This window comes from Callospermophilus lateralis, chromosome 3 (assembly GCF_048772815.1).
Source record: "Callospermophilus lateralis isolate mCalLat2 chromosome 3, mCalLat2.hap1, whole genome shotgun sequence".
NCBI lineage: Eukaryota > Metazoa > Chordata > Mammalia > Rodentia > Sciuridae > Callospermophilus > Callospermophilus lateralis.
In genome coordinates this window covers 159,850,645-159,873,732 of record NC_135307.1, presented here as the reverse complement: position 1 = coordinate 159,873,732, position 23,088 = coordinate 159,850,645, and the positions used below count along the sequence as shown (strand labels likewise).

The 23,088-nt window shown below is 38.3% G+C and overlaps 1 protein-coding gene and 1 pseudogene across 1 annotated transcript in view; both read left to right on the top strand.

The window, feature by feature from the left end:
• Window positions 1–23,088, top strand: part of Macrod2 (mono-ADP ribosylhydrolase 2) — a 1,899,209-nt gene that overhangs the window by 1,109,218 nt on the left and 766,903 nt on the right. The window lies entirely within an intron of this gene.
• LOC143394326 (WW domain binding protein 1-like pseudogene) lies at window positions 9,001–10,211 on the top strand (annotated as a pseudogene).

Below are 23,088 nucleotides of genomic sequence, written 5' to 3'. Positions count from 1 at the left end.
TCACAACTACAGTCTGACACATGAAGGGAATGGAAATGGATACTTGGTTCTCCTAGGAAATAACACCTGGTTATTTTCGAATATATCATACCCATGACAAGTTAATGAATTACTTTTCTCTTACCTAAATAAGAGAAATCCTTCCTCCACGGTGAAGTGCTGTCCATTGCTGAAGTCAGCAATTATACAATCCAACAACCCTTCCTGATGCTCAAATGTAGTCTCCTTTTATTTTAAAATTTAGGATAAGAGACATGGAGATGCCCTTCCCTAGAGTCTGCTGAACAATGTGAGTTTGGGATGTTAAGGATTATACATCACACCCACTGTGCCAGTGCTGAATGCTGGATCCTAAATGGCAAATGTCAATTCTCATCTCTATTTGTGATGTGTGGGGACCACTGAAGTTCAGGACCCAGGGAAGAAGACGTTTTTGCCTGGATCTAGAGCAGTACTGTTTTTGTGGACATAAGGAAACTGATATTGAAATGAGTATCACTCAAAGATCCCTCAAGATACATAATGTTTGGAAGAAGCAAGAATAATTGAATTGACAATTATTTTTTTCAGATATTGTAGAATATAGCAATGTAAAAACTAGATCATGCCAAAGTCATATCACTTTAGCTACACAGAAATGTCTCATGTTAATCGAGACATAATCATCTACCCTCTGATTCAAGAAAGACAGCATGATTCCATACAGAATGTTTCTGGATCTCTTGCACAGTGACCATTTAAGTAAGCCACACTGTCATCCAATATCCCTTTTCTGAGCGTTAACAAAATTCTTTCTTAAAGTCTACTAGATTAAGAGACAAGATTGTCTTTTCAGATAATGTGTTTCTTGCTGGCGGAAAGCTAGCACTGAATTCAGGTTTCTGTGCAATACTCAAAACATCTCAAAAAAAAGTCTGTATACATTTTTTTCTTTTCTTTAGATGCTTTCTTTGAATTCTGTTAAGTTCATCTATTTTCAATGAGATTTAAAATAATCCATTAACCCAGGACGATGCAGCAAAATATAAAAGAAATAAATAACTACTTGAATGACCTATCTTCTAGATTTCAAATAATTAAAATGAGGAAATAGTTTATAAATAGCAAAACTGCTCATATGGTAAAGATTTTGTATTTTATCTACCTCATGTTCCAAAATTGTTGCTGGAGTTCCAGCCATGATCAGGTATAGTACATGTCAATGTAAACAGACAGAAAAGTAAAGCCAAAAGTACTAAATGGGATCGTTCTGATTTTGTAGCTTTTTAAGAAACACTCAGTCCACATTTGATGGAAAATGCAATACTTTATTCGTGCAGCAGCAAATTTAGCTAAATATTAATTTTCTATTTGAAAAAAGGATAGAAAAGAGAGGTGGAAAACTTCAATCCCTGTTTTGTTGGTGTTACAGTGGCAGTTCTTTCTTTCTTTTTTTTACTTGTATATAGACATGATACCTTTATTTTATTTTCTTTATTTTTATGTGGTGCTGAGGATTGAACTCAGTGCCTCATACGTGTGAGGCAAGTGCTCCATCACTGACCTACAACCCCAGCTTCTAATATCTTTTTTAAAATGACTTTTTGTAGTTGTAGGTGGACAGAATGCCTTTAATTTGTTTGTTTATTTTTACATGATGCTGGGCATCCAACCCAGTGCCTCACACATGCTGGACTACAGTAACAATGTTAAATGCTTAAAATTGTAATAAAGTTTGAAAACATCCGAGGCCGCACTGCAGCCATATTTATTCAGATTGTTTTCACATTTCAAACACGGAACTCTTACATCTCCAATTAGCATAATTTTCAACAACAAAGTAAATAAGACTTTTAAGTAGGATGCAGATAATGACTTCCAGAACTGCTCCTGTGCAAGTTGGCTTTGTTTGAGGATGGAATCAATGATTTATTTTTTCATAAATATTGATTTCCTTTCCTGGTGTTTTGTGAACTGAGTGGAAAGGGCCATTGTATTCAGTCGTTGTTTTGTTTCCATTTATTCTGAGTACAGCAGTGACTGTGGATATTTCCTGGACTATCTGTATTTTAGACTAACTTTTCAGATGATAAATTGAGCATGAGAAATATGTTATGAAATTGATTGCATTTGCAAAGTGGCATTTGACATTTTCTATTTATAAATATGGTACCTTTTACCCAATATCCAGGAAACTTTTCACAAAAATGGATTTCCATTAACTTATGTGTTAAATGCCAGCACCTATTATTTGTATCTGAAATGCACTAAACTAAGATAATTTAATCTTATTGGCCAAGGTCAAATGCATTAAAAGAGAATGTGTTATGAATAAACATTGTTAAAAAACAAACAACCATTACCCAGCGGCTTTTCATAATTAACCAGGAAATTTCAAGGTGAGTAAGCATAATCTTCATTCAATGAACTTTAAAAAAAATCCCATATTGTATTAATATTCCCACCTCTTCTAAGAATATATAAGGATATATACTTTTTTTTTTTACACACAGATAGTAATTCATAATTTTTCATCAGTGCTGATGTGAGTTGTCTATGTGTGTGTTTTGGTGTATGTGAAAAATATAAAGTACTGTGAATTGGAAAAGCCAAAATTGGGAGTGGATTTAATGTCTGTTTATCAGTTAATCATGAACACAGCAATCCAATTCCTTTTTCCATGCCCAGTATATTATTAATCATCAATTCAGGGTGGGAGGGAAACTTTTGGAAATTTTCATAGTCCCAGTTCCTCACCGTGATCAGCCAAGCATTTATCAGTCCTGTTTTTAACTTCTCAACTAGTTTTCACAATTTGTTGTCCTGTAAAATAATAAATGGCCCAAATTTTCTACACACTAATTAAAATTCCATTTCTCATGAATTCCTTAATCGAGTGCAAGTCATTATGTGCTTTGTTGATTCTTAAGTGCAAAGATAATTGCAATGGGCAGCATGAAAAGGGTTTGATTATTGCCTGTCGACTCTTGTGAATTCTAATAGGTCTAATTGCATAGCATCAATTCATCATCTCAGCATCACTTCTTTTTATTATTAGCTCTCCGAATTGTAATGTGCTCATAAAGAAATGTTGTAGTATATCAGAGATGACATGGTACCTGGCCTATTATAATTTTCAGCCCTTACCTTGTGCAACTCTTGAAATTAAAAGTTTATTATGGAGTGCCCTTTTTCTGAAACTAATTTTAAAATGTTCCTGTATGATGAAATGAATACTGTCCAATAATCTACATATGAATTTGCCTTTGTAATAATTTCATTAAATGGCTGCCAAGACCTTTTTTGCTCAGATTGTTCCTATAAATTCAGAACATAATGTGTTAGTTGGAAAACATTTATTAGACTTCTTAATAGGAATTCCTGGTGGCGTTTTTTAGAGTTTCTACACTGTAGTGGCTAGTCTAACGATGAGGGGGGAAAAAAGTTTCCACTGAATAATAATGTGAAATCATTTAGGCATCCAGATTACTTGACTAAAGGACCACCAATAACTGAAATGCCAAATATTCATCCTTTGCACTCTGGAAACAGAACAGCCCTAGTGTAGAGAAGAAGCATAAACTTTTAATTAGTCTACAGATAAACTTATGTTCCATTAGTGTGAGAGAGTGAATCTAAAAATAATGGCTACAAATGTGGAGACTTTGCCCTTTGTCAATCTCTTAATTTTAATGACAATTTTAATTTTAATCATGATTTCCAATAACTTCACTGGTTATGAATAAAGTTTCAGTATGACAATTTTATAGACGAGGCTCAAAATATCGCCCATGATCACCAGATGGTGTATGGCAAAGCCGGAATTTTAACAAGGAAGGCTCACATAGCCTGTATGCAATTTTCAACACATGCAAAGGCTTGATTTATTCAAATGAATAACAGTGAACTTGGGAAGAAGGATCATCATATTGTTAAAGTAGGACTCCAAGTCAACACAAAAGTTCAACCAAACTTCAGGTATTTCTAGTTTCTTTAGAATAATATGATCATAAGTGATTATTATCCATGTTGGCAAATTGATTGCTTTATAGCAGTTAACCAAATTGAAGGAAAATGTCTTAGTTATCTACTGTGGTGTAACAAACTATCTAAAACTTAAAATAGATCAACAACTATTTTCTTAAGCTTGCAGATTTTGTGCAAGATGGCTTGCCAATCTCTTAATTTTTCTCCACACTGTCTGGATCCTTATTAGGAAAGACTTGACTGATTGGACACTAGGTCAGCAATCTGCTATCTGGGTTGTGATGACTTATAGGGTGGGCTCATCTGGAATTGCCCATCGGAACACCTGTACATGTGCCTTTGACTTCTCACTGTATAGCACTGTGTTTGTACAGGGAGCATCCAGACACCAAACACTCCAAGAGACCAGGGGAGAACCTGCCGGGCTTATCACCTTCTGATGGAAGTCCCAGAGAATCACTTAAACACATTTTATTGGGTATAAGATAGTCATTAGAGCCATCTGAGGCTCACTGGGAGGGTATTTATAGTCCATCTTTTGATGAAGGTGTAGCAAGGTCACACCTCAGAAGAGCCAGTGGATATTGGTGTAGCCAGCTTTGGATAATATAACCTGCCACAACAAATGAGTCAACTTCATGTTATTGCTTGCTGGACAGTAAAACAATTTGGAAGGAAACAATCCCTCAGCAGGTATAAAATATTGTCTTAAACATCCCTCTGAAAATTATACTTTAATGAGAAGATAGTTCTTTGCTTTGTGTGTTTGTGTGATGAAAAGCAAGAATAAAACTTAGTTCATTTTTCTACAGAGCAAGTATTTTGTTGTTCTTTAAAAGATCCTTCAAAATATATGGCTTAGATGTAAATATTTTATTAAGCACTTGGGTTCATTTCCAAATATAGTTAAGAGAAAATACTAATCCTAAATTTGCTGTACCATACGAAATTTGTAACATATCCTGCACTTCAATAGAGAAATAAATCGCCACTCACAAACATCCACTTCTTGTATTCTGCTTTGAAAATCATAGATTGAAACAATAACGTGCATGGAGCTATTGCTTACTATATTATCATACTTTAAAAATCTTGAGATAAAATTCACATACCGTGAAATGCAAAGATCTTTGATACAGATGGTCGTCAACTTACAATGCTTCAATTTGGGATTTTCCAGTTTTGCAGGACTGTGAAAGTAATGTGCATTCCATGGAAACCATACTTTACATTTTGAAGTTTGATCTTTTTGCCATTCTAGCAACACATGGTATGATGCTGTCTTGTGATAACGGGTAGTGGCAGTGGGCAGCAACTACAGTCAGCCATGTGATCTGGATAAACAACTGCTACTTAACAGGATATTGTGTTGCTAAAGGATGTTCTGTTAGGGTAGGTGCATTAATTTTCACCTTACAATATTTTCAGTTTATAATGGGATTATTGGCTATAACCCTAGGGAGCTCAGGAGCATCTATATACAATTTGGTGAGTTTTGACAATGAAAACACAAGGATCAAAATGAAAAACTAATGGCAGTGGCATGAGGAGAACTGATGGGTAGTAGTAGAATTTCCAGTTTCCTTTTTGTTCTCTTCTAACACTACACAGAGAGAAGGATTAATTTCCAGGACTCTCAATGCAGTCTCCTCTCATATCCCCCATCCCCTCTCCCCCAATAGGAAATGCCTCATTGTAATGGTGTGAGGGTAAACGTCTAGACTCACCACTGACATTTGCTTCCAGGGAAAGGGATGAGCTCTTGGTTTTGTCTGTGGCATTTGTTTAAAGAACAGTAGAACAGTTGTTGTCTTTCTATCTTATTAGGCTGCCCCTTTTCTATTTTTTTTTTCCAGCTATCAAGAGCAAGTTATTCTTATAGTTTTCTTTTGTTGTTGTTCTGTCTTAGTGGCATTTCTGAGTTGCTTTCTTCATTGGCACCAAGGCTGGGCCATGGGAATCCACACACACACACATACACACACACACACATGCACATACACACACAAAAAATCAGAGAACTAATCATCACATTGGTTCTCTCTTATATTTATTGTCTGCATAGTGCCTAGGGTTTTCCCTTAGTGGGAAAAGTAGGGAGAAATCTGTTTATTCAAACTTGTACTAGAACTAGAAATTTTACTTTTTAATGAATATATTTAACACCAGGTCTTGGTGAGTGTTAAAGATAGAGAAGGATAACAATGACCTCAGGTTTAGAACCCTGCTTGCCACATGGTAAGTTCTCAAGGAGGACTAGTTTATTTTCTTTTTACAATCTCTGAAAGAGCAAGCATTTCTTACAGAGCAGACATGCCCAGGCTTGAGAGGGATGGGGGTGGAGATTCCCTCACCTCATCAGTGGATGAAGAAGTTTCTCAACATTTACTAATGTACGTCACAGAAGTAGCTCCTCTTGCCCATGCATACTTGAGAGAAACTTCACATGACTATAAACCAATGCACAGACAATCTCAAACCTTTATATGTTAAAAAAGGCAAACAAACCCACAGCCACAATATACAAACTCTGCAAATCTTCCTGGTAGGACATGGGAAGGGTTATTCTTCAGTTCCCAAGAATATAATTTTTGCCTATAAGTGTTTGACCTAACATTTTTTCATGCCAAGATGGCTCTCCATAGAGTTTATTTGTAAAGCAAAACAGTGTGCTTTCTGTGGTGAATCTTTGTTCTACTATTCCTGAGAAAGACCCTATGATCAGCCTGCATAGCCATGTTCAAGGGCTGCAGATTTCCTGATCGACCTGTGTGTTTTCTAATCATCACTAGTTTATCTTTCTCTCCTCACATATATTTTGAGTTCTTTGTCAATTAACTGGTTCACTAAAATATTCAAGTAGGCCTTGCAAAAAAAAAAAAAATAGAAATGGCTCTCAATCCTTAGATTTACAGGTAGCTCCACATGGCACATGGCTCTTACTAGGTATTTTATTCAGTTTGGGGTAAGGAAGGCACTCACAGAGGTTCTGTCCCATGGATCCTAGCAGAGAAGTTCTACTGGGCCTTTTCAGTTATAGTATAATCACCCCTTGGACAGATTTCATTGGAGTGATAAACTTCATTTTCCTGGTCTCATATTAGGGCATTGCCTTTCATGGTTTTGTTTTTCTTTTGTTTCTGGACATTGCCACTATTAACCAATTAACCATTTCATCTATTCAGGCAGCCATTTATGAAGTATGCATTAACTGCCATGTGCCTAAATTTCTAGGTGTGTCACAATACCCTTCCTCCCTTCCTCTTTCTTGTCTAATTAACTTTGATTTTGTGTTTTTAAAGTTTATAATTCAGTGGTTTTGGTATATTACACAGCTGTGCAACTATCACCATCACTAATTTCAGAAATTTTTAAATCTCTTCAAAAAACCAAACAAGCAAACAATAACTTGTACCCTTTAGTCGACACTTTCCATCCCCCTCTCCCATCCTTGGGAACTACTAATTTACTTCCTATGGATTTACCTATTCTCAATATGTTATGTAAATGGTAGACTTTTATATCTGTTTTCTTTTGCCTAGCTTAACATCTTTGTTGCAATTGTGCTTGTGTGTATGTGTGTGTGTGTGTGGGGGGGGGGTGTCTTGGAAACTCCAAGAGAAAAAATAAACACTCAAACTAATTATCTCTGTCTGCAAGGCAATAATTTTACTTCTACTTGCAGTAGACATACTGCAATCCAAATATAAAATATGCATGCCCAAACGGGCTGTCTGCTCTGCCTTTGTCCCAGATACAAGGGTACTTGCCTGTTTCCTATTGGTTCAGGCTGACAGCACAATCTTTGGCATGAATTACTATTGAGGAAATACTAACTTTAGAAAGACAGTTGTGTTGCAAAAAAATGGCAGCCCAGGAACTCAACAAAAATAAAGCCTCTTTGGTTTGACAGAAAAGACTTGTTTTCCCCTTATCTTCAGGATTCATTCATGTTGTGGTAGATATTTATTTCATTCCTTTTATGGCTAAATAATATTCCATTGTGTGGATATATATTTGATTATTCATTGATCAGTTGATGAACCCTTGGGATTCTACTTTTTGGCTATCATAAATAAAACATCTCTGAATATCTGTGTTCAGTTTAGGTTTTTTTTTTGTGTGTGTGTGTTCATATGTTGTCTTTTTTTTTTTTTTTTTTTTTTTTAGAGAGAGAGATACCTAGTGGAATTGCTGGGTCATCTAGTAACTCTGTTTAACATTTGGAGAAACAAACTGTTTCCCAAAGTGCTGTTTGCATTTCAACCATAGCCACCCATGAATGAGAACTGTAGTAAATCCACATCCCCACCAATACTTGTTATTATTGCCTTTTGGTTACAGCCATCCCAGTAGATAAGGAGTGTTGTCTCATTGTGGTTTTATTTTGCATTTCCCTAATGACAAAGGACATTGAGTACATTATCATGTACCTATTGGCTATTGGTATATCTTCTTTCCAACATTTCTGAATTCCTTCTTTGACCTTCTTTAAATCTATTTTGCATCACATTAGCTTTTCCGACATGGGCCCTCTTGTTCTTTGGCTTAGCTTTGGAGCATTCTTTCTTCAGATTGTTTTTTCTCACACTTAGCACTGATAATTTCTCACAATTCTGATCTCAATTTAAATTATTTCATCCAATCTCTCAATTAGTGTCACTCATGTTCTTCTGACATTTAATTCAGAATGAGCTTTTCCTATTGCAATATTTATCCCAAATATGCTTATCTTTATGGCTCTTTGCTAAATTTATAAAAACTAGAGATTTGTTAGCTTTTGCTTTGATCAAGTTTTACTTTCACATGAAACATTTAAAAGCATAGATTAGAATTAGTGTGTTTGACAACAGAGTACAACTGGCCAAGGGAGGCTCCATCAGTCAAAAGATCAAGCCTATTAATACAATATGTAAGTCAAAGATCCTACCTGGCGTGTAGATGGTATGAGAACCCAGTGGACAAAAACAAGGTCAGAATCTTGGGTGCCAAAAAAGCTCTGAAGGAAACAGGAAAAGAAGGGAAGAAGGAAGAAGAGGGAAGAAGAGAGGGAGGAGGAGGGAGGTGGCGGCGCCCTGGCGGAGGAGCAGGAGCAGGAGGAGGATGGAGAGAAGGCTCCTGGGAGGCATGGCGCTCCTGCTCCTCCAGGCGCTGCCCAGCCCCCTGTCAGTCAGGGCTGAACCCCCGCAGGATAAGGAAGCCTGTGTGGGTACCAACAATCAAAGCTACATCTGTGACACAGGACACTGCTGTGGACAGTCTCAGTGCTGCAACTACTACTATGAACTCTGGTGGTTCTGGCTAGTGTGGACCATCATCATCATCCTGAGCTGCTGCTGTGTCTGCCACCACCGCTGAGCCAAGCACCGCCTTCAGGCCCAGCAGCGGCAACATGAAATCAACCTGATTGCCTACCGGGAAGCCCACAATTACTCAGCGCTGCCATTTTATTTCAGGTTTTTGCCAAACTATTTACTACCTCCTTATGAGGAAGTGGTGAACCGACCTCCAACTCCTCCCCCGCCGTACAGTGCCTTCCAGCTACAGCAGCAGCAGCAGCTGCCTCCTCAGTGTGGCCCTGCAGGTGGCAGCCCTCCGGGTGCTGATCCTACCAGGGGCTCCCAGGGGGCACAGAGCAGCCCCTTGTCTGTGCCCAGCAGAAGCAGCACAAGACCCCCAAGCATTGCTGATCCTGAGCCCTCTGACGTGCCAGCTGACCGAGCAGCCACCAAAGTCCCCGGAATGGAGCCCAGTGGCTCAGTGGCCGGCCTAGGGGAGCTGGACCCAGCGGCCTTCCTGGACAAGGATTCAGAATGTAAGGAGGAGCTACTGAAAGATTCCAGCTCTGAGCATGGCAGTGTGCTCCCCGATAGCAAAGACAAGACACCTGGCAGACATCGCCGCTTCACAGGTGACTCAGGCATTGAGGTGTGTGTGTGCAACCGGGGCCTTCATGACGATGACCTCAAAGAGTTCACCACACTCACTGATGATGCTCTGGATGGGCCCCTGGACTTCTGTGACAGCTGCCACGTGAGGCCTCCTGGTGATGAGGAGGAAGGGCTCTGCCAGCCCTCTGAGGAGCAGGCTCGAGAGCCTGGACATTCCCACCTGCCTCGGCCGCCTGCGTGCCTGCTGCTCAACACCATCAATGAGCAGGACTCGCCAAACTCCCAGAGCAGCAGCTCCCCCAGCTAGAGTAGGCCCTGCCTGTGCCCGGAAACTTGGCAAAGCAACCAGGGTAAGGGAGACTCAAGAGAGAAGCATTAAGTGACTTTCAGAGGAAGTGGTACAGCCACTTTTTTTTTCCCTTCTCCTCTCCTGCTTTTTCCTACATCTCCAAGTACAGTTTGGGGTGTGGGTGCCTCTCCCTCACAAAAGCACAGTATTGTGGAGGGCTGAGAAGTTGGTTCCATGACTCATTCCTCATCCCCACCTCATCCCCTTCTTCCCCCACTTTCAAGTCATATCTCACCTACCTGCTTTGGTCAGAGAGATATGTTTTAAAGCCCCCAAAGAAGGGGACTGGGACTGTGTCCTGTGATGATTCTTGGTGATGTAGTGGATTTATGCTCTGGTTTTAGTTTAAGAGAACTTTGTTGTGTCTCAGTTCAGCAGAAGCAACCCTTCTTAGCCCTGGTTGAAGAAGGAAGCCACAGAGGCCTAGGGATTGTCAGCTGTGGCTGCCAATGTCTGCACAGCCGGAGTTGAGCTGATTCTGTGGGAGGATGAGAGCTGGTGGACAGGTTGGTAGGAGGCTTGTTGATCTCTCAAATTCCAGGTGACAAGAAAATGTACCACTGTGCATCCTGGAGGGGCCCCTTCCTTCCCAGCAGTCTCAGGTGTGGAAGAGTAGACTGCCTTTTCTTTGTTTTTTTTTTTTTTAACAAACAACAAAAGCCAGCTAGAAACAAGAACCTTACCAGTGGACTTGTAGGAATTCTCTTCTGGACAAGGGAAGTTTGTGCTTTCCCAGGTTGGCCTACCACGAACGTGGCTGCAGTTGAGCCAGAGGAAGATGTTTGTGTGTGGGCTTGGAGTGGGTTAGCTCTGAGCAGTAGGCCCTAAATCTGGGAGTGGAGAGAAGTGCAGCTTCCTGCATCTCTGCCGTTTGGTCTGTGCCCACAGGTGACCAGTGTCCTTGTCCATCCCTAGCACATGGTCTGCAGGACTTTGTATCTCCTTGTACTCTTATGAACAGAGGGTCTGAGGAAGCTGTGGGTCCTGGGAAAGGCAGCCCCGTAGTCTGGTTCTCACACAGTATTTTTTCTTTGATTCTGAATAAGTCTCTTGTTGTTGTGTGTTTGTTTGTTTTAAACTGACCACTTGGAAGAAATCCCTTGGTTATCTGTGGTTCTCATGCTCTGTCCTGTCCCTAGCCCATTGGGGTCGGGTGACTCACTTTTCTGTAACCTATGTAAGGAGTTTTGGTGGCCCAGGTGGGAGGGTGGAGGCAGCCTCCAGAAGGACCACAGGATCCTTATTACTGTCGTCTGGTTTTGGACAACCAGTTGAGCTTTGATAGGAAAACTCTGACAGGAGAGAGCAATCAGCTGAAACTAACATTCCCCATCCATCCCTGTTCATATGAAAAGTTTGGTTCTTCTCCCACTTTTGAATAATGATATTCAGGCTAGGCATTGATGTTACAGTAAAAAAGGAAAAAAAAAAAAAAATATATATATATATATATATATATATATATATATATATATATATATATATATATATATACAAATCCAAGGCTGTGAGGTGAATGAGTGTCTGTTTGGATTCCACAGAACCAAAATTCATGTCGAACAAAGTGAAGTCTGTAGACGATGACTTTGAATGATCTGTAGTGTGTGTGTGTCTCTCTTGTGTGTGAGCCCCACACCCCGTGTTCCTGTGAAGATACTTTGAATGGCAGCCAACCTGCTCACGTTAACCACACGTCTGAAGCAAACATGGCCCTCTCAAGGTAATTTATTTTATGCATTTACTGTTTACCGAACAAAACGTCTGACTGTGTACGCGAGTGTATTTGGCAGCATTGTCGACGGCGCCCCCCTGTGTTTGCCTGAGATACTGCGCTCAAGGTAGAGGTTCCACTCTGCTCATCACTGCAATTTGCACATTGCTCCGTGGACGCTCAGAGGCCTGTGTTCTGTCCCTGTTAATGGAAGTGCGCTCTGAACCTGTCTGCCTCCCTCCGCTACTCCTTGCCTTCGGTCTCAGTCCCCAGAGGGTGTCCACAACCACTTGGGACAGAAGGCAAAAGTGGAATTCAGACAGAAGCTTGATTGGCTCTTCAGTGACAAGCTTGGCCTTGCCGTGGCCCAGACATCAGCCTGCCCAGAATTGCCAGGAGGCTTTGGCAGACTCACGGTGCCACAGCACAGTCCTTCCTTTGCTGAGTTCAGTGGACACAGGCGGACTGGCGTGTGGCCAGAGGGGTGCCACAGCACAGCAGCCCTCAGATGCCTACCTTCCACCTTCCTTTCGATATCACAGACAACTCACTGAAGTGTCTCCAAGGAGAACAAGTTTTACCAAAATGAATCCTTCTGCATTTAACTGATCAAATGGATGAATCTGACCCTCTAGGTTTCTTTCCCCAGCGGGGAGCTGGTCTGAGTGTTGACTGTTGGCTTCACTGAAGCATCTTATCCTGAAGGCCTGAGAAGAAGCACAGTGGCCAAGCTGGACTTAACTAGTAAGCCGCAGTTGGCCACGGCTGCTGGAGGCTTCCTGCTCAGAGAAGGAGACAGGGAACTGAAGGAATAGTCAGGGGGTCAGAGAGACTAGGTTGAGTCTGGTTTTCCAGATGAATGAGAAGGAAAGGATTGGTGGAGGGTTTGGTGCTATAGTCGGAAGATTTGCAAATGCTAACACATTCCTGTGTGAGGCACATCACCATTTGTCAGTTATTGTGAATATGTGTATTTTAAGCAATAAGATTCAGCTGGTCAGATTTTTCTGGGCAGTCTCAGTGACGCATTTCCTGTGCTGTGATTGTTCTGAAGACAGAGTGGCTCTAACCACTGTGAGAAGCCCAAATAAAAATTCATCCCAAAAGTTAAAAAAAAAAAAAAAAAAAAAAAAAAGCTCTGAAATATCTGGTTATGGGTAAAATTTTGGTAAGAGGTTCAGCTATCACTGTTGGTCTACACTAGTTTCAACACATAGTTCTAGACTAATAGCATCAGCATCACTTGGGAACTTGTTAGAAATGCAGATTCTTTGTTTCACCCCACTCCCACCAAGTCCCAGACCTACTGAATAAGAAACCCTGGGAAGTGACTGAGTAACCTCTTTCATCAAGTCTTACAGATGCTTCTGACTACACTCACATATGAAGCTATCGATCCAGACTTCTTAGTAAATACAAAAGGAGAAAGTGATGGGGAATATAGCAGAAATTTAGGATTAAGTAAGATTACAAAAAAGGTAGTGGCCAAAAGAAAGTTTAGTTCAATCTACATAGCTACCATAGGAATTAGTGAACATCTGACAGGATATGCTTAATAACTCCTTGTTGGGAAGTCAAGAATTTGGGAAACTGATCACTCTGATGTAAGAAGGTTCAAGATTTCCAGAGAGCAGCTCAAATTCCTATTTGAGATCTTCAAGTTGTTAGACTTAGCATATCAGGCACTCTGGTTGTTACATGGACAGTTATATTTTCTTCCCTGGACTTAAATTACTCAGTTCAGAGAGTCAATCTTGTTCCAAAAGCATTACTTAACTCTTTTAAAAAAGGGACATTTTTTTTCTCCTTGTGTTGGTTAGAGGGAGGTCTAAGAAATGCCTTAAGAAATCTTTTCTTTTTTAGTCAAGAGCTCTGACACACATTGATTTCTCAGTGGGTGTAGGGAGACTTGTAGAAAGCCAAATCCCTAAAGGCAATAGATAGCCTTGACCTTGGAGGAACTGGGATATGTAACTAGATGCAGAGTGGGTTCATTTGGTTCTGAGCCTGATTTCTTGAGTGAAGGCACACATACACGTTGTCATGGGCATGTCATAAGGAAGAATGTGAAAGATATCTGGAAAAGCAAACAATACATGAGAGGGGCTATACCTTTGGTGAGTCCCAAAGTTTTCACTGCGATTTTATGTTAGAAAGCAAATTTTTCTCAGAAGTTGCATAACAATGAACCATATTCTGTGAAGGAAGATTGTCTTGCTATCACAAGAGAATTCCAAGGACAATTTTCTTTTCTAACGGGAGAAACTTCTTATTTCTCCTCTAGCCTCTTTGCTTTCTCCAGTTCTTCCTTTCCATCTAAAGCAGTCTATACAGATTGTCTGCATGATAACATTTCCAAACCAGGAGCAAATATGACTTCATTCTTCTGCGGTCATGACCAGGACAGTGGTGTCTTGAGTCATGTAGAAGAAGGCTGCCACGTGATTCCTTCAACTGCTGGGCTTTGGCACTCTCAGGGCCAAAGAGCTAAGTGAGGACTCTAAGAACCCTCCATGGATATTTAGTGCATGGTTACATTCTTAGGTCCAGGGGATACACTGGAAAGGGACCATGATTTTCTTCATGAAATTCTATTAATTGTTTTTGTGTCTTCTTTATAACATTCTTTTTCCATAATAAGAACATTAAAAGGCAAGAAAAAAAAACAAAGCATTCTGGTTCAGTCTTATGGAAACTTTCATGTAATTCTGCTGATAATATTGTCTGTGACAATTCTACATAGAAAGGTTAATTTTGTTGTTCTTTAGGATCTTTATTCTATAGCAGTGTCAAAATACTCTTGCAATTCAGTTGTTATATTAGTACTACTGGCATTTTCCTAACTACCGGTCCTTCAGAATGGAATAAACAGCTAAACTATTAAAATTCTATCAAAATGTGTTATTGATATTGTCTTCAATGTATTCAAAATGCTACACAGAAAGAATGCTTTGGAAAATAACTCAGCTGCTTGATTTGTTTCTAATTTTCCTGGCAGCTACATTTGTAATAAAGCATTTAAATCTAATGTTTGGGGTGAAACTAAATATCCCTTTTACTTTATGCAATTTAAGCATTTGTAATTAATGCATAAATTAGGTATCTAAAAACAAATCCTCAGAATTGAACTCTAATCTTCCGATAAACGTGTAAGTACATGTTTATTTAAGGTTGTAGTTTTTTTTATAAAAATGGAGCATTAAAATAAGTGTGACTCGGAGCCATGTTGTCATCAGTTCTAAAAGAAGTACTATGTAGGGATGGAGTTATGCTCAGTGGTAGCATGCTTATCTGGCATGTGTGAGGTGCTGAGTTGGATATATATAAATAAATAAATAAAATAAAAATTCCATTGGTAAATAAAAAACATTACAAAAACACTATGTTAATGATGTGTATGGATATATTCTGAGTCATGAAAATATTGAAAATATTCCTTGTATCCCTGTGTTTTGTCTACATGTAATTTCAGCGGGTATCACATGCTTTTGCTCATTACTGAAAAATGAATTCATATCATTCAACATTAAAATAATCTGTGAGGATCTTAGCAATTTTTATAATTCAGTTGTTAGCTACATGAGGAATGCATTTCTTGTTAAAACATCTATTTGCATAATTCAGTGAGCAATTATTCTACTAATGCTTTTTCTTATTTATTTATTTTTTCTTTATTTGAGCTACTCTGCCAAGGGATTGATTATTTGCATTACAGATAAAACCTGATAAAATACATAAAATTTTTAGAAGGTTATATATAAAAGTCTCAGAAAAAAATGTTTCGAACTGTACATTCATTGAATTCAAATCCCCTTAGAGCTAGCTGTTACTTAGTCTTAGCCTAGATGACTAACGGATTCATATCCAGTAAAAGGGTTGACAGAGAAACGATTTGTGCATAAAATATGTATAAGTCAAGGAAATATTGCAAAATGTATAGCAGATAAAATATTTGAGAGAAAAATAGAGAATTAACTCCAAGACATATAAACTCATCAATTAAAAGTTCTAGAAAGAATGGAGAAAATGAAAGCGCAGTAATAACTTCACAACTAGAAGGGCATCTTTGTCCATTGTGTGCTGCTAAATGTAGTACCTGACTTTGGGTAATGTATGAGGGAAGAGGTTTACTTGGCTCATGGTTTTGATGTTGAAGGGTCTAAACCGCTTGACACTGGCATTCTGGCAAGAAACTCATGGCGGAGTCACACACAATATGGCAAAGAAGCAGAAAGTGAAATTGCCTGTAGAGGAAGAATGCATGTATGAGCAAGGAAGCAAGAGATCCGAAAGCAGCCAGGATTAATTTTGATAACCGTCAGATCCCTCAAGAACTAATCTACTCCTACCAGACCTGACCCACTCTGGAAAAACATCTTAATCAATTCATGAGGATGGAGACCCCATGGCCTAGATACCTCCTCCTAGGCCCCATCTTTTCAAGGTTCCACCAGGGCAATGCTGCCCCAGTGGCCACCAAGCTTTTACCACATGGACCTCTAGGGTATGAACTACATCCAGACAATTACTCTCCTGGAAAAACCTAGACACTTTGTTCAGAATTCCAACGATAAATAAGAAGTTCTCAAAACTTTTCGAGAGGTAAAGGAAAATCTAGCTTACCTATGGAGGCACAAAAATCAAACTTTTTCTCAGTCTATAAGGGAATGAAGCAAAATATTCAAAATTCTGATAGAAAACATAATCTTGAAACCAAAATCAGTATATCAGAAAAATAACATTCAGAAAATAGACCGGGGATCCAAGAGGTAGCAGAAGTAAATAGACTGGTAAAATGTAAATTAGGGCATAACTTATGTGTATAATCCTGAATTTTGAGGGTGTGATGATAGAATATTGATTAAAATATAGAGGGTCCTATTACTATCTCAATTAGCACATTGTAAATATAATGATGTACAAACACAAATGATAAATCAGTGTTTATCACATCCCACATGCCATTATGCTTGGTGCTTTCATATATAGTACACAATTTATTCCCTATACAAACTTGATAAGGTAGTATTATTCGGTTTCTAGAATTGAGCAAAAATAATTTGTCCAATTTCATTCAGTTTGTAAGTGGGATATGCCATAGCATATGACTTGTTTTCTTGTCCTTTCCTGAAATCATGCTGTATAACTATAATTATACATTCGGTTGACCATGTTTTCCTGATATCTCTAGATACTGCTCTGTGACATAATTATTTTTCTACTCAGACCAAATCTCCCTTTTCTTTAATTCCACTAATTTCTTTCATCATACCGCCCTCCAGGCTTATTATCATATTATCTCAACTACAAACCCATTTCTAATTAAAAATGAGACTTTACATATCATTTGCATACAAAACACTGTGTTACTAGAGAACTGGTGAGTCACCATATCTTATTTATTTATTTCCAGGTATTTCTTTTTAAAGCCTGATATGCATTACTTCATTTCCAAAGCTTCCATCCAAACGTTCATTCTTGGCATCTGAATTATTGTGAAAGGTCTTTTGGTTTTGTTTGAGTGGTTTTACATTAACAATTTCTACTAAATAATCTTGCAGAGGCACATGTTGACTTCTTTAAATCTTAGACTCATAATGAATCATGTTTGAAACACTCAGTGATGTATCCTCTTCCGCCAAGAGATTCCACGTCAGGCCCAACAAAGGCAGAGAAAGGGAAAAATTTTTTAAAAGAAAATGTGTCTCTGTGCTGGAAAATGAGTTCTTCTCCTGCTCTTGTCCCCTCTGCATTTCACTTTAATGTTGAGGGTAGGCTCTGAGAAGACCTGAGAATCACTACAATAATTTATATTCCAATTATCACTCTATTTCCCTAATTCTATAATTCCCTCAGCCTCCCAGAATAAAGTTCCTTTAGAGTCAATTTTGACTTGTCATTCTCTCTTTTACTACCCGTCCTAAAATTATCAAAGAATGGCAGCTATCCCTTAAGATTCTTGAATTTCTGGCCTCCCTTTTCATTCCTGCTGCTCTGGTTTAATACTGGTTGGTCTCTTTCCCTTTAGTGGTGTCCAACTTATTCTGCAAAGAAGCACAAGGTGGTAAAGCGTTGTTGATGTTGTTTGGGAGTTCATGATCCTAAAGATCCCTCTTGTCCTTACTCTAGGATGTCTTACAGAATTTTTGCTTAAAACCTGCTCCCACCCTTTTCTCCCTACTGGAGCCATCTTGGACTTTCTTCCTTGAGACCTTGAAAACAGTGTAAGAAGTGCTTCTAAATTCTCAAGTGGTTTGGAGGGTAGAAGTGTTCTGATTACCGTCTCACAGAAGAGGAAAGAGAAATTGCTCTAGTTTCTGAAAATTGAGCATAAAATATCAATTGCATTGAGTTAAAATTTCTTGTAAAAATACCTTAATCTATATAAAAGTGATACTAGATGATACTAGATAACGACTATTTTTTAAAAAGTTGCACAGATCTTTATTTTTTTTTAACCACAAATGGAGGTCAACCACAGATGTGGACCTCTAGCAATAAAAGCAGGATTTTAATTGTCAGATACTTGGCATATTAGGTTTCCTACATAAATCACAAAGTAATTAGTCGTAAATATCTCTAATATGATCACAAATCCTGAAAGCAGCTGGTACAAAACCATCAGGAGTGACTGCCTGTCTGGATGTAAATTGTAAAAAATATTGTCATAGTATCATAGTCTCCACTAACAATAATTAGGAAATACCATTTCTTAACAAATCCAGCACATCTGGTTTTCCCTACAGAGTTAAAAGGATCACTGTTTCTTCAAATTTAGGAACCAAGTTAAAGTAAGTTAATGGTGTCCATTTTGTGTTCAAAAAATAAATATTCATACTTAAGTGTTAGAACTACACAATGCAAAACTCTAAGGTAGCAGTTCTCAAAAGGGTGAGCAGAAAATTTGAAAACCACTTTAGTGCACAATAAGTTTATCATCTTTGAAAAGTAGCTGGGGATGCAGACTGATGTCCTGGAGCCTAGCAGCATAATCCAACCTGCTCCTGTTCCTGCTCCTGCTCAAGCAAACTTGTGAAAGTGTATAATGAAATTGCCATAATTACTTAAATATTTTATCATTCTCACTTCATACATAGCTTATTCATAGTGATGAATTTCTATAAGTCAAATTCATGAATAATGCAACTTCATAGTGTAGAAATTTCCACATATTCTTTCTATTAGAGGCTCTCTCAATCTAAATCTCTAAGTATTTCTGCCTTCTTATTAGTCTTTTCTAAATACAAGTGTTCCTGAAGAAAATGAGAGGAGGTCTTGGTGTGGAACTGTAAAATGGAACCAAATGAGAGTACAGGTATAAATGTATGGAACAGAGCTGTCCACGAATGCAGCAATCTCAGAAAGAAATAGAATCCGGTTTATTTTGATGGAGAGGTAGTCTCATTATTTCCAAATGTCACTTCTAAAAAAAATTGTGAATAATGATCCCATTAATTCTTTGAGAAGATATGTACAAAGTCTGTCATATTCCATTTTGTGATTTGAGAGGCAAAACCAATCTATAAAACAAAGCAGATTTATTCTAAAATGAGCCATATGCAGATGAAGGAAATGACACATTTAGAAATGCACTTATTTAATTATCTCTTTCAAAACAAAGGAGTCACCACATTTTTTTTTCCTGTTGAGAAATCTTTAGAAAGAATATCAGCTTTTGTTAGAGAGCATGATAAGAGCATGATAGTGTTGGAGATTTTATATATAGATATATATCATGTGTGGTGCAGTTGTTAGGAAATCTTTGATTAGGTTGAGTCTTTCTGTTGAGAAACAGCTTCTCAAGTCCATAAAGTTTGTGTTGAATGATCTGAACCAGTAGGGTGAGATTCCTTTCCTTGCCCAGTCTAGACTATCTATTCTACCTCATTGTTTTCTGTAATTAAGTACCTCACCTCTGATTAGATTGATTATAATTGGACCAACTTTTACTTAATCATCCACAAGTTTACTAATTATCCACTAAGTAACTGTTCCCATAGAGTTCTTGGTTTTATGGGAGACACAGACATAGATCTGTCATGTACTCTGCAGCAGGAGCATGGTGTCACTACAGGAAGATAGGAATCACAGAATCATCACATCTCAGGATTAGAAAGGCTCTCAGAGCATATGTAGTCATATTTGGTTGCCTCCAATGACAGGAAATGCCTTGCCTCATCAGGCAGAATGTCATATTATTAGAGACCTCAAACCAGTGAAATCTCATCAAAAATATTAAAAGTCGTATTAATAATGGTCAAACATAAGAGATATTGAACACCAAAGAAGGAAAAATGCATTCAAAATTAGTTCTTATAAAAGGGTTCATATAACCCATTTTCCAAGAAGCTAATCTCCCCTTAGGTCTCTGAATGGATAGGGTTTTCAGAGTGAAAAAATGAGAGTGGGGTTGTCTTCAGATATCAGGAATGTTCTGGAGTCAGAAAAGTAAATGACCCACATGGTGAGAACAAATGGAACAATTGACCACCTTATGAATCTGGCACATAGTGGATTCTCAGTAAGTGCTGAATAAAGAGCCGAATTAATGACTATGTGAGTGATGGTTGGAGAATCCTTCCTGTGGAGGCTTGTGGTGTTGAGGGAGCTGTACAGGAAGGCTGATGACAAGCAAGCACACGCAACCTTGGCACCAGCCTGTGACCTGACATTAACCCCTCCGCACACTTCGGTTCTAGCCCACATTCTGCATTAATTAATTCCTCTCAGAGTGGGAACTAACATTCGTTCATTTTTATACACCACACAGAATTTTTCAAAGCTTATTTTGTCCTGGAATTTTAAAGTACTGGTTTCTCATCTTCTGAAAAGGACCAAGTTGCTGCCATCTCTTGAACTAGAACAAAGACCTTATTATCATCTGCCTTGAAAAAGTCATATTGTCTGCTTGAACCTCCAACTTCTCTCACCCCTTCTATTGAAGCATTACAAATGCCAGGCATTTGACTCACTTCCTTCTAGGATGTGTTCTCTTTGAGTTCATTCTAAAATGACGCCAAATGTTGGAATTTTACAGAGAATTCAGCTTCCCACAGTCCCTCTGAGACCCCTCTCTGTTGGCAATAACACTATTGTAATACAGATGGCCCCCAAGCCCTGCAGAATCTCAAAGGCTCTTTAAGTGGTTGACCATAGGATATCCCTTCTATACAAATCTCAATCTATATTATCAAAAAAAAAATAGCTCTGTGTAGAGGTCCAATTTGAAGCAGAACATAGTCCATCATCAAGGTCAATTTTTTTTTTAACAAAAATTTTTAAATAGACCTTTGGCAGGAGAGAGAGAGATAGCTGATAAAAATTTAAAGATGAGATTTGTCCTTTTTCTTTGTTTTCTTTAATATAAAAGATGACATTTGGATAGAAATTGATCAAATAGTATTATAATTTGAGCTAAAAAAACTCAAGAGCTATGAAGTCGACACATAAAACATTATAGCACATAGATGCCCCAAACATGGTCACATGATCAAATTCTCAAGTAAAAATGGAATCAACCCCCCAATTGAACTGGGTATATACATTCAGACTTTGACAGTGCATTCTGTGTGCCATTATCAGTTGCAAATATTGTTTAGCTGTTGTGTACTTAACCTTAAGCATAGACATCTATAGGATCATGGAAGTTAAGAAAAGAAAACCAAAGGCTCTTTCTAGGTAAAAAAAAAAAAAAAGAAAAAGGTCAACTCACAGAATCAAAGATTAGAAAATAACATTGTGAGCACTAGTTTATTTATTTCAAATTCATGCAAAAAGTTGGATGACTATAGTCTTTACGGATGTGGAGAGGAATTTATTATGCAACTTGAGAAAAGTATGAGAGCATAATCTACGCTTAGAAATAAGCAACATGACAATAGTTGAAGTACATTTGAACTGATGTATGCTGCAGATTGAAAAGGAACATCTCTGGACAATTGATTGTTTCTTGAAATATAATAAAAACAAACTTTAAAAACATGTTTAAGAAAACATTGACCTATTTATAAAGAAAAGGCAGCATTTATTTTGTAATGCAATCAGGTGGTAATTCAATTTCCTGTTAACTGAACTTCAAGTATTCTCTTTCAGGGTCATAGATTGCTGGCGCTTATCATACAAATTGGTCAATAAGATTTACAAATAGTACCTTTAGTACTTGGTTTTGTGGTTGTAGCTCTAGAAAAGAAAATCAATTTAATTCCATCTATTGGTTTTCTCCTTAAAATTCATGCAATTTGAATATGATTGACAGGACACTGCATCATTATGCAGTCTGTTAGATGGACCGATTATACTTATGAATACAAGAGTGGAGTGAATGAAAGCAACACGTAATTGATTCTACACTTGGTCTGACTGTTCATTAACAGTCTGAATGTAACACAGTAGCTTCTCAAATGGAAAACGATGAGAGCAACCTGTATATGCTCTCTCATTTGTTTTAAAATTCATTATGCTAATATTTTTTCACAGAATGTTTTTGCTGCATTTGTTTTGCCAGGGGTAAGTCTGATTGAATCTATGTAAATAGTTCTACTGCTTTCAATATTTATTTGGCATTCCAATCACACATTTTTCAATTTACACTTTTAGAAATCAAGATGGGCTCTCCCCTGATTCCCCTGCAAAGAAAACCTTCTATTCTACCCTCCTTTTCAATGTAGTTCAGACTAATTTCCCAGGATAAATAGAGGTGGGGGGTGGGGAGCTCGAGGTGGTGGTTATAGCTTCAAAACAAAGGAGCTGATTTATCAACTGATTGATTTCAGAAATAGATGAGCAAAAACAGGTTCCATTTGTCTTGCCACACTTTACTCTGATGAGGCACAAAAGGGCCTGCCACCTCATTTTCCATACCTCTTCAAGGTGTTGCATTTGAAATGTTGATTAAATGTACAAATTGCATTTCTGTTTTCTCGCTTTCCTGAGTGATTTAAGAAAGGGTTTTGTTACAGGAAGGCTGTTTTTTTCTTTCTTGAATGTGGATGTGGACACTTTGGGGAAGTAGCATCATACTTACTGCTCCAGGGAGTTATGGTGCTGATTCTCTAACAGCCATGCCTGACCTTTCCTTTGTCCACTACTTCCTGCCAGATTATAAGACAAAAGAAGCCACAAAACTAGTGCTGAGCCAGGCAATTCTATCTAGGAGCTACAATTACACCACA